This window comes from Vipera ursinii (assembly GCF_947247035.1).
Source record: "Vipera ursinii genome assembly, chromosome: W".
In the NCBI taxonomy this organism is placed as follows: Eukaryota; Metazoa; Chordata; class Lepidosauria; order Squamata; family Viperidae; genus Vipera; species Vipera ursinii.
Window position 1 is genome coordinate 41,102,467 of NC_139522.1, and position 13,127 is coordinate 41,115,593.

General features: G+C 46.6%; 1 protein-coding gene across 1 annotated transcript in view; it reads left to right on the forward strand.

The window, feature by feature from the left end:
* LOC310648261 (glycylpeptide N-tetradecanoyltransferase 2-like) overlaps positions 1 to 13,127 on the forward strand; it is a gene marked incomplete at its 5' end in the record, with an annotated part of 148,292 nt that overhangs the window by 97,992 nt on the left and 37,173 nt on the right. The window lies entirely within an intron of this gene.

Sequence of the window (13,127 nt, forward strand, 5' to 3'; positions counted from 1 at the left end):
GGCAGGGAAAAGGCCACGAGTTAAACTTAAGATTATGCAGGATACTCGTGAGAGAGGTGGTCTTAAAATGCCCAATCTTAAACTATATTATGAAGCTGCTGCGTTAGTAGGAATAAGTGATTGGATTAATTTGACACAAGAGAGATTATTAAATCTTGAGGGCCACGACTTGTTGTTTGGCTGACATGCATATTTGTTGTATGACAAGAAGGTAGACAACGTGTTTAGAGTGCATATTTTAAGACAGGCATTGTTGAGAGTTTGGAAGAAGTATAGACATAAGCTAGATTGTAAGATACCACTGTGGGCAATTCCAAAACACGCAATAGAAAATATACATGCTGGATTCAAACATGATGTGACTACGTACAAGGAGATCCTAAGCTTGGAAAGAAATGTTTGGTGTTTGAAATCATATAGCCTCTTGCGAGAAGAGAAGGTTGTTCAAAATTGGTTTCAATATACTCAGTTACGGGCCAGGTGGAAAGAAGACCAGAAAAATGGTTTTACAATGACTGATGAAAATTTGATAAAGCAAATCAGAAATCAGGGACCAGCACATATTAAACGGATATATCTTGCGTTGATAGAGATTGATTCAGAAACAGAACTTCTTAAGGATTGTATGATAAAATGGGCCCAAAACATCCAGGAAGTTATTACAATGGACACGTGGGAAAAGATCTGGGTGAGGAATGTAAAATTTACACAAGCTCAAAATGTAAGAGAGAATTTTTACAAAATGTTTTATAGATGGCATTTAGATCCTAAAAAGCTTGCAAGTATGTATCCGAATTATCAGCCTAAATGTTGGAGGTGCGGTGATGAAGATGCAACATATTTTCACATATGGTGGACTTGTAAAAAGGTTAAAGCCTTTTGGATAAAAGTCTGGTGGAACATGCAGAAGATTTTTAAACAGAGGATAAAGTTTTGCCCGCAACTTTTTTTGTTGGGAATAATTACAGATGCTACAGTTGTGGACACTAAGCTGATGTTGAATCTAATTACGGCAGCAAGACTTTTGATAGGTCAGTACTGGAAGAAAGAGGAACTGCCGACCATAGAAGAGTGGACTTTAAAGGTTTCCGACCTGGCTGAGATGGCGAAGATTTCGGCCTATTTGAAAGATCACTCGCAAGAACGCTATATTATGGAATGGAGAAAATGGATCGAGTTTATCCAGAACAAGTATAGGGTTAAGAAATTTTATGTAGCATTTGAATAAGTCTTCTTTCTTTTTTTCTTTTTTTCTTTTGGTTTTTCTATATATATTTAATATTACTAAGGTTTGTTTTATCCTATATAAGCTAGAGAGTGATGGATTTTAGAGTTTATGGTTGTTAGTATATGGTTGTTTATGATTGTTTTTTTTATATATACCTTGTATTTAGCTCTGGGAAGTCGGGGGGAGGGGGGGAGGGGGGAGAGGTAGGGGGGGGAGGGAGAAGGGAGGGGGAGGGGGGATTTTTAAAGAAAAAATTGTATGTTAAAACTTTTCAATAAAAAAAAAGTTCATTTATTTCAGTAATGCAACTTAAAAACTTCTCTATGTGGTTCAGGTCAGGCAAGTTTGCTGGCCAATCAAGCACAGTAATCCCACGGTCATTGAACCAGGTTTTGGTGCTTTTGGCAGTGTGGGCAGGTGCCAGGTCCTGCTGGAAAATGAAGTCAGCATCCCCATAAAGCTCGTCTGCGGAAGGAAGCATGAAGTGCTTGTCTGTTTGTTTGTACCTTGAGGGAGGGGGAACAGAACATCAGTAATGCAACTTAAAAGGGGAAACTAATATATAAGATAGACTCATTACATGCAAAGCAAGATAGTTCAAGCCGTGATTTGTCATAATTGTGATGATTGTGGCATACAGCTCATGAAAACCCCAAATCCACAATCTCAGAAAATTAGAATATTACATGCAATCAATAAAACAAGGAGTGTACATAGAACAATATCGGACCTCTGAAAAGTATAAGCATGCATATGTACTCAGTACTTGGTTTAGGACCCTTTTGCAGCAATTACTGCCTCAATGCGGCATGGCATGGAAGCTATCAGCCTGTGGCACTGCTGAGGTGTTATGGAAGACCAGGATGCTTCAATAGTGGCCTTCAGCTCTTCTGCATTGTTCGGTCTCATGTCTCTCATCTTTCTCTTGGCAATGCCCCATAGATTCTCTATGGGGTTCAGGTCAGGCAAGTTTGCTGGCCAATCAAGCACAGTAATCCCACGGTCATTGAACCAGGTTTTGGTGCTTTTGGCAGTGTGGGCAGGTGCCAGGTCCTGCTGGAAAATTTATTTATTATTTATTTATTTATTTATTTAATTTATATACCGCCCTTCTCTCAAGAGACTCAGGGCGGTTAACAGGGCAATACGTAAAAGACAGATACAAAAGTTAAAATTATTAAAACATGATTAAACAATGCCCATAGTACAAATTTAAAATTAAAGTCATAATAACAAACCCACCCCATCCCATCAGGCCAGGCCCGCTTCCTTAAAGAGATGGGTTTTAAGGTCGCGCCAGAAGGAGCGGAGGTCGGGCGCCATCCGGAGCTCTACCGGAAGATGGTTCCATAAGTCCGGTGCACCCACAGAGAACGCTCTCCCCCTGGGGGCCACCAGTCGGCATTCTTTGACCGGCGGCACCCTGAGGAGGCCCTCTCTGTGGGAGCGTACTGGGCGGAGGGAAGTTGACGCCGGCTGCAGGTGCTCCCCAAGGTATTCTGGACCCATGCCATGGAGGGCTTTGTAGGTCATTACCAACACCTTGAACCTCACCCGGAAGACAACTGGCAACCAATGCAGCTCGCGGAGCAAAGGTGTAACACGGGAGTATCGGGAGACCCCCGACACAACTCTCGCGGCTGCATTCTGTGCCAGCTGGAGCCTCCGAGTGGTCTTCAAGGGTAGCCCCATGTAGAGAGCGTTGCAGTAATCAAGACGAGAGGTCACGAGCGCATGAGTGACCGTGCGCAAGGCATCCCGGTCTAGATAGGGCCGCAACTGGCGCACCAGGCGAACCTGGGCGAACGCCCCCCTAGTTACAGCTACAATATGGTCTTCTAAAGAGAGCTGTGAATCTAGGAGGACTCCCAAGTTGCGAGCCCTATCTACAGGAGGTAATGACTCACCCCCCATAATGAGGGGTGGGATATCCTGAATATCCCGGGATGCCGGTACGCACAGCCACTCCGTCTTGTCGGGGTTGAGACGAAGCCTGTTCCTCCCCATCCAGACCCGGACCGGCTCCAGGCACCGGGACATCACGTCGAGGGCATCACTGGGGTGGTTTGGGGTCGAAATGAAAAGTTGGGTATCATCAGCATACTGATGATACCCAACTCCAAAACCACGAATGATCTCACCCAGCGGTTTCATGTAGATGTTGAACAGAAGGGGCGAGAGGACCGACCCCTGAGGGACTCCACAAGCGAGAGGCCTCGCGGTCGACCTCTGCCCCCCCGTCAACACCGACTGCGAACGTCCCAGGAGATAGGAGGAGAACCACTGAAGAACCGTGCCTCCCACTCCCAGTCCCCTGAGACGCCGCAGCAAGATACCATGGTCGATGGTATCGAAAGCCGCTGAGAGGTCTAATAGGACTAGAACAGAGGAGTATCCTCTGTCCCGAGCCCTCCAGAGATCATTCACCAGCGCGACCAATGCCGTCTCCGTGCTGTACCCAGGCCTGAAGCCCGATTGGTACGGGTCTAGATAATCTGCTTCATCCAGGACCAGAGGGAGCTGATGCGCCACCACACTCTCAACAACCTTCGCAAGGAAGCGAAGGTTGGAGACCGGACGAAAGTTATTCAAAACAGCCGGATCCAAGTTAGGCTTCTTGAGGAGAGGTCTCACCACCGCCTCCTTCAAGGCGGCGGGAAAACTGCCCTCACTCAAAGAAGCAGCTATAACCGCCTGGAACCAGCTTCGTGTCCCCTCCCGGGCTGCATAAACCAGCCAGGAAGGGCACGGGTCCAATAAACATGTGGTGGAGCTCAGCCTCCCCATGATCCTGTCCACTTCCTCCAGAGTCACAGGATCGAACTCCTCCCAGATGACATCGACAAGATCACTAGTGTCCTGATCGTCCGATACTGCCCAGTCGGAGTCCAAACCGGTCCGAATCCGAGCGATTTTGTCCGACAGATGTTGACTAAATTCCTCGGTACGCCCCTGCAAGGGATCCTCACTGACCTCCTGGTTGAGGAGGGAGCAGGTCACCCTAAACAGGGCGGCTGGGCGATTATCTGCGGACGCGATGAGGGCAGCGAAAATGAAGTCAGCATCCCCATAAAGCTCGTCTGCGGAAGGAAGCATGAAGTGCTTGTCTGTTTGTTTGTACCTTGAGGGAGGGGGAACAGAACATCAGTAATGCAACTTAAAAGGGGAAACTAATATATGAGATAGACTCATTACATGCAAAGCAATATAGTTCAAGCCATGATTTATCATAATTGTGATGATTATGGCGTACAGCTCATGAAAACCCCAAATCCACAATCTCAGTAAATTAGAATATTACATACAATCAATAAAACAAGGAGTGTACATAGAACAATATCGGACCTCTGAAAAGTATAAGCATGCATATGTACTCAGTACTTGGTTTGGGCCCCTTTTGCAGCAATTACTGCCTCAATGCGGTGTGGCATCTTTCTCATCTTTCTCTTGGCAATGCCCGATAGATTCTCTATGAGGTTCAGGTCAGGCGAGTTTGCTGGCCAATCAAGCACAGTAATCCCACGGTCATTGAACCAGGTTTTGGTGCTTTTGGCAGTGTGGGCAGGTACGAAGTCCTGCTGGAAAATGAAGTCAGCATCCCCATAAAGCTCGTCTGCGGAAGGAAGCATGAAGTGCTCCAAAATCTCCTGGTAGACGGCTGCGTTGACCCTGGACTTAATGAAGCACAGTGGACCAACACCAGCAGATGACATGGCTCCCCAAATCAACACAGACTGTGGAAACTTCACACTGGACTTCAAGCATCTTGCAGTGTGTGCCTCTCCATTCTTCCTTCAGACTCTGGGTCCTTGGTTTCTGTTCTGTACCAGCCTGCTACTGGCCCTGCAAAAAAGGCAGGGACAACCCCTTTTACAAGAAGGCAAGAGGCTGGAACTAAGCCTGCCAAATTTATTGACACAAAAGCAAACAGAACAAGACATGAACCATGAAACAGGAGCTATTCAAGCAGTTGCCTTCAGCAAACCAGCCCTCCCACGCATTCCCCTTTTATACAGTTCAGGGCGTGGCTTCTCTCTGCCTCCTTCCGAGGTGCCCCATTGCCTTCCTCTGTTTACTCCTGATTGACTGCCTCCTGCGTCGGGCGTCCTTGAACAGGGCCAGCTGTGGGTCATCTTCATCCACGCTGTCAGGCTCACACAGCTGGGTCTGCGTCGTGACCAGGTGGGAGGGGCCTGGCTGAGGGCTCTTTGGAGCCTCAATATTATTCTCAGCAAGCTGTTCAACACCCCACTCCTCCTCCTCTGAGTCGTCCGACCCAACTGCCGAACCCACAGGCTGACCCTGAATCACAACACTATCCCGCACCGCAGGGCCCTTCCCCCGGGTCTGCCTATCCGGATGCGGTCGGGATGGAAATTGTTCATGAAAAGCGGTCACCAACACAGGGGCATGAATGGCGGTCGCGTCTTCCCAGGTGAAGTCCTCTGGTCCATAAACTTTCCATTCAATCAGGTACTGGAAATGACCTTTCAGCCAACGGGAGTCCCTGATGCTGGCGACCTCTTACTCAGGGGATGCTGTCTCCATCATGAGGTCCTGATGGGGGAGGTTCCGCTCGGCGGAGTGGACAGGCCGGTTGCTCGGGGACCAACAGAGATTGATGAAAGACTGGGTGCACACGCAGGGAATGTGGCAGAGTTAAGTGATAGGCGACCGGATTGATGACAGCCTCGACTGGGAACGGTCCTAAATATTGGTGATCTAACTTTCTCACCGGCCGTGTTGACGGTAGGTTCCTGGTGGACAACCAGACCCGATCTCCCACCGATAGTGGAGGCGTCTTGACCGATCAGCAAACCTTTTGTAATCGGCCTTGGCCTTCTCTAACTGACGTCGCACCAATCGATGGATCGCCTGTAACTCTGCCATGAAGTTGTTCGCTGCCGGCTCCGGTGAGTCCACGGGAGAAAGGGGGAAAAACCGGGGGTGATATCCCACATTGGCCAAGAATGGTGTCATCTGTGTGGAGGTGTGCTGCGAATTGTTAAATGCAAACTCAGCTATGGCCAGATAGTCCACCCAATTGTTTTGCTGCAGATTAACGTAGCAGCGCAGATATTGTTCCAGGATACCGATGACCTTCTCGGTTCCCCCATCAGTTTGAGGATGATGCATGGCCGAGAGGCAAATCTTGATATCCAACGCATGCATCAACTCCTGCCAGAAGCGGGCTGTAAACTGGGCCCCCCTATCAGAGACGACTCTATCAGGGAGGCCGTGCAGCCGAAACACCTGCTGAATGAACATACGACTAGTGGCGCGGGCTGACGGTAAGCCGCGACAGGGGATGAAGTGCGCCATCTTGGTCAGCATGTCCACCACCACATACACTGTCGTAAAACCAGAGGATGAGGGTAAATCCTTCAGAAAGTCCATGGACACAGCCCCCCAGGGTCTTTTGGGTGTCAGCAAGGGCAGCAGTAATCCAGGTGGGGCCCCTGTCGCTGACTTGGCCTGCCTGCATGGGATGCAGGAAGTGACATAGGACTGGACGTCGTGTCGGACCTGATGGAGATGCTGATGGTGCACCTCACGCGACGGGGAGTAATCAGGATGTCGTCCAAGTAGATCACGACAAACTGATCCAACAAATCCCGGAAAATGGCGTTCATGAAATGCTGAAACACGGCGGGGGCGTTGGTCAGGCCAAATGGCATCACCGTGTACTCAAAATGTCCATAACGAGTACCAAACGCCGTCTTCCACTCATCACCCAGCCGAACCCTGACGAGGTTGTAAGCTCCACGCAGGTCCAGGTTCGTGAAGATCTTAGCCTCCCGGAGTCAGTCCAAGAGTTCGAGGATGAGGGGCAGCGGGTAACGATTGCGCACCGTGATGGCATTGAGTTTCCTATAATCGCAGCAAAGCCGCAATTCGCCGGACTTCTTTTTGACGAAGAGCACGGGTGCAGACACTGGCGAGGATGAGGGCCGGATGAAACCGAGAGCCAAATTCTTCTCCAGAAAGTCCCGCAATGCAGCCAACTCGAGGTCCGACGTGGAGGCGCATCAGGTTCTAAATCAATGGGGCAGTCATAGGGCCTGTGCAGAGGTAATTGATCAGCCTCTGTCTCGCTGAACACATCAGCAAAGTCGGACAGTTCGGGAGGCAAGGAAACCCCTGGGGAACCCTCCACCTGGCCGGCACAGATATGGCGGGAGTGGTCCACACACTGCAAGCTTGGGTAAGTGACCAAGTTCTGTGACCAATAGATCTGTTGGTCATGCACCCGGAGCCACGCCAGTCCCAAGACCACAGGGAAATGCAGATCTGAGGTGATATAGAACTGGATGGCCTCCACATGGGAACTGATGGCCATACATAATGGTTGCGTGGCGGCCGTAATTTGCCCAGACAGGAGCACTCGACCATCGATAGTCTCCACTAACATGGGCGGTTCCACCGGGCACTGGGGAACAGCCCATTTGGCCACAAATGCTGAGTCCATAAAATTTGTAGTGGCCCCAGAGTCAATTAAGGCATGGACTGGAATCCCCTCTGGCTTGCCAGGAAGGATCAGACGTGCCTCCAATATCAGATGCCGTGGAGGTCCACAGGCAGCATCGGAAAGACGTCGCTCAGTGTTGTTGTGGGACGCCCGATCTATCACACCATCTAGATCGGGCTCGGGGCGTTTCCCGACAGAAAAGTAGGGGACTTTCTCGGGGCAGACTCGGTCACTGATGCCCGCTGTCGCTTCTTTGGGCAAAAAGCAGCCAAATGCCCAGGGTCCTCGCAGTAAAAACACAACCCCCCCGATCGTCGTCTGTTCATTTCAGTCACCGATAGACGAGACCTGGCGGCACCCAGCTCCATTGGCTCCTCCCATTGAACTGGGGGCTCACACACAACAGGGGCTGCAGGGGTCTGTGGGGTGGCACGGCGACTCCTTCGCTGCTGCAACCGAGCATCGATCCGCAGGCAGAGATGGATCAGCCCATTCAGGTCTGAGGGAATATCCACACGGGCCAGCTCATCCAACATCTCCTCCGACAATCCATCGTGGAAGGCATCCACGAGCCCAGCCTCATTCCAGGCGGAATCCTGGCTAAGCAGCCGAAAATCGCTGATATAGCCCTGTAGGGGGCGTTGACCCTGCCTCAGAGCTTTCAGGCGTCGAGTAGCAGTCTGCGTCTTTATAGGGTCCTCATACATCAGACGCATATGATCACAAAACCCCACAAAGTTGTCCAACAATGGACTAGGTTGAGCCAGCCGAGGCGTGCCCCAACGAGCTGCATCACCCGAAAGAAGGCTTAACACAAACCCCACCTTATCCCGGTCAGTGGGGAAATCGGCTGCTCTCACGCTGATAAAGAGCTGGCATTGTCCCAGGAAAGCAGGAAACAGTTCTGGATTGCCAGTAAATTTATCCGGCATCGCAACTTGGCATTTTCTCCTGGGTGGTGGTGATGGTGGGGGTGCAGCATAGACCTGAGCTTGCAGTTGAGCCACCTGAGCTGCCAGCAAAGTGAGTTGCTGGGCGAGCTGGGCATTCTCAGCACATAGCTGCTCCGTAATAATAGTAAAGGGTGGGAGGCTGAAGGCAAACTGTTCTGTACCAGCCTGCTACCGGCCCTGCAGAAAAGGCAGGGACAACCCCTTTTACAAGAAGGCAAGAGGCTGGAACTAAGCCTGCCGAATTTGTTGACACAAAAGCAAACAGAACAAGACACAAACCATGAAACAGGAGCTATTCAAGCGGTTGCCTTCAGCAAACCAGCCCTCCCACGCATTCCCCTTTTATACAGTTCAGGGCGTGGCTTCTCTCTGCCTCCTTCCGAGGTGCCCCATTGCCTTACTCTGTTTACTCCTGATTGACTGCCTCCTGCGTCGGGCGTCCTTGAACAGGGCCAGCTGTGGGTCATCTTCATCCACGCTGTAAGGCTCACACAGCTGGGTCTGCGTCGTGACCAGGTGGGAGGGGCCTGGCTGAGGGCTCTGTGGAGCCTCAATATTATTCTCAGGAAGCTCTTCAACACCCCCCTCCTCCTCCTCTGAGTCGTCCGACCCAACTGCCGAACTGCTGACCCTGAATCACAACAGTTTCCAAATGAGATGCAAAAGTTGCTCTCATCAGAAAAGAGGACTTTGGACCACTGAACAACAGACCAGGTCTGTTTTTCTTTAGCCCAGGTAAGAAGCTTCTGACGTTGTTTGAATGTGTGCAACGTTTGGATGAAAAAGTGGAGGATCTTAATCAAAAGAACTCTATATTAGAAGTAAAGGTACTGGAGAATGAAAATTTAAGGGATAAAATGGACGGAGAATTGAGCCTTGTCCAGTATCATCAGATGCAGTATGCTATTAGAATCAGGGGCTTAAAAGAGAATCCTAAAGAAGACTTAAAGCAGCTGATTTCTGAGGCTTTGGAAGCAGTATTGGGCCAGCCAGCATCTGAAATAGAGGGATGCATGGATAAAATTTTTCGTGTAAATTCATGGATTGCAAGGCAGAGGAAGTTACCTAGAGATGTGGTGGTCTATTTTACAAAGAGAGCAACTAGAGATGAAGTTATTCAAGCTGCTTATGATACTAAAGTTGTGGTTGCTGAGCAAGAAGTCCTGGTTCTAAAAGAGATTCCTCCAAAGATTTTAAGGAGAAGGAAAGATTTTGCATTTCTTGTACAGGAACTTAAGCAACGTGATATTAAGTTCAGATGGGAGATTCCAGTTGGATTGGTGGTGATGCACGAAGGTAAAAGATATCGATTGGTTACTGTGACTCAGGCGCGTGATTTCTACAACAATGTTTTAAAAGCAACCCCTCTATCACTCCTGGAAGCAGCAAAGGGATTTGGAGAGGGAAAATCTCAAGAGGCTGATGGTGGACAGGCAGAGGAGAATGGTGCTGGAGGGGATCAAATTATAGCTTCATCGGCTGCTGCTGGAGAGCAGAGGTTGATGCGTGCCGCTTTAAAACGAGCAAGACAAGTACAAGAGCAAGATCAGCAGAAGTTTATGGAACTCTCAAAGCGTACTTACAGTGAAGCTGTGGGAGGAGCGCGGCCCAAAGAAAATATAGGGGCTATTGAAGATGTGTTCCAAAAGCTTCGGGGCGCCACGCATGGTGACTAAATTTTTAACCTGGAATGTTAATGGATTAAACTCACCACAGAAGAGAAAGAAAGTTTTTCAATATTTAAAACAATTTAAGATTGATGTTATATGTTTGCAAGAAACGCATATTAGAGTTATGGACCAAAAGTATTTATCGAACTCAAGGTTGGGCACGCAATTTGTTGCTTCTGCGATGAATAAGAAAAATGGAGTGGTTGTCTACGTTAAAAGTACCTTAACAGCGGAATTAATTGAAGCAGATAAGCAAGGAAGATATGTTATGATAGATTTGCTGTTAGAAGGTAAAAAAACGCTTTTAGTTGGACTGTATGCTCCTAATCAACAACAAGCTGATTTTTTTAGTTTACTTCATATAAAGCTTACTCAATTGGATTACAAATCGTTTATTTTTATGGGGGACTGGAATGGTGTTTTGGACGTACAGATGGATAAGGCTGGTTCTTTTAAGCGTGTTCCGAGTCATGCCAGATTGCCTAAATCTTTTTTTGAAATGAAGGATGATTTGGAACTGCGAGATATCTGGCGTGACACACACCTACATGAAAAGGATTATACTTTTTTTTCTGACAGACATCAATCTTTTTCCAGGATTGACTTTATTTTGCTGACTAATGATTTTTTTTCTAGGATTAAGAAGGTAAAGATCTGTGCAAGAACTATTTCGGACCATAGTCCAGTTTGGTTAGAGATCAATAAGGACAATAGGGATAGGCGCTCGTGGCGCGTAAATGAGAATTTGTTTAGAAATCAGAGAAATGTGGAAGAATGTAAACAGAAGATGAAGGATTTTTTTGAAATTAATATGAATAAGGATACCTCTATGGACATGGTTTGGGATGCTAGCAAGGCCTACATGAGAGTGGTGTTGATATATATGAATAATAAATACAGATGTACTTTGGAAGCCAGAAGGAAAGAATTGGAGAATGAAATTAGGGAAAAAGAAAAGGCCTTAATTTTGAACCCATTGGATGTGAAGACTAAGGAGGTTATGAAGCTATTAAGAGGACAATTTGACAAATTGATGGCTGATCAAGTGGCAACCAATTTGCGATTTGCCAGGCATAATACTTTTTGCAATGCTAATAAGCCAGGTAGATGGCTAGCTTACAGACTAAGGAAAAAGCAAAGGGCTTCTAATATAGACAAAATTGAATATAAGGGAAAGGTTGTGTTTCAACAGGATCTTATTAAGGAAGCCTTTGTGGATTTTTATTCTAAATTATATGCTAAGGAGAAGATTAATGAAAAAGACATTGATGTATATTTGGAGAATGCTAGCATCCCGGTTCTCACGCAGGCACAAAAAGAAGGGATTAACCAATTGATAACAGAAGAAGAAATTCTTATAGCAATTAAGGAATTGAAGGTGGATAAAGCGCCAGGTACGGATGGTTTGACTGCGGTTTACTACAAAAACTTACAATTGGAGTTGATAAAGCCGTTAAAGGAACTGTTCCAGACAATTCAGAGAGGGGGAAAGGTGCCTCCGTCTTGGAGAACTGCTTTTATCTCTTTGATTCCGAAGGAAGATCAAGATGCTACCCAAGTAAAAAATTATAGACCGTTATCACTTTTAAATACAGATTACAAGATATTTGCTAAGGTGTTGGCCAACAGATTGATGAGGGTTCTGCAACAGGTGATTCATTGGGATCAAACTGGGTTTATTAGTGATAGGCAAATGAAAAATAATGTGAGGCATATAGTTGATGTGTTAGAGTTTTTGGAAAGGAACAACCAGATCTCTGCGGCGCTTATCTTTTTAGATGCTGAAAAAGCTTTTGATCAATTGAATTGGCAATTTTTGATGAAAGTTTTAGATAAAATGAATTTTGGGGATAAATTTTTGCAACCAATTAGGGCATTATATCAAAAACAAACTGCCCGAATAATAGTTAACAATAGTTTGACTGAAGCATGTAATATTGAGAAGGGCACAAGGCAAGGATGTCCGTTATCGCCTTTACTATTTGTGTTAACATTGGAGATATTACTGGTAAAAATACGGAACTCGGAAAGAATTAAGGGTATACAAATTAGAGATCAGGATTATAGATTGAGAGCGTTCGCAGACGATCTGGTTGTTACGGTGACCCAGCCGGAGAACTCTGTTGTGGACCTGATGGAGATAATAATGCAATATGGGAAGGTTTCTGGATTTAAAGTTAATGCACAAAAAACTAAAATTCTGGCCAAAAATATGACAGTATTGCAAAAGGCTCTTTTAGAAGGATTAACTGGATTTGAGATTGCTAAAAGGGTCAAATATTTGGGGGTGTTTTTGTCACCCTCTAATACAAAGTTATATAAAAATAACTATGAAAAATTATGGGGAAAAATTCAAAAAGAAATGGAGAGTTGGGAAAAATTGCAATTGTCTTTGCTGGGAAGAATCGCAGCAGTGAAAATGAATGTCCTGCCTAAATTTTTATTCTTATTTCAAATGATACCGGTTCTTAAGAAAGATTCTAATTTGGAAGAATGGAAACGGGGTATCAATAAATTTGTTTGCGCAGGGAAAAGGCCACGAGTTAAACTTAAGATTATGCAGGATACTCGTGAAAGATAAAAGATAAAATGTATTTTAAAACTTTTCAATTAAAAAAAAAGACGACATAGAAGATGGTGATAAAGACTCTTAGAACAATAGTCTGAGGTGCTGTAAAGTTGCAAACTACAAGGATAAGAACATAAGTTGTACCCTTCTGGATCAAACCTGAAGCTCATCTAATCCATCAGTCTGTTTGGACAGTGGTCAGCCACAAGGAAGCCCACTAGTCTCCCAGTAGATGCCC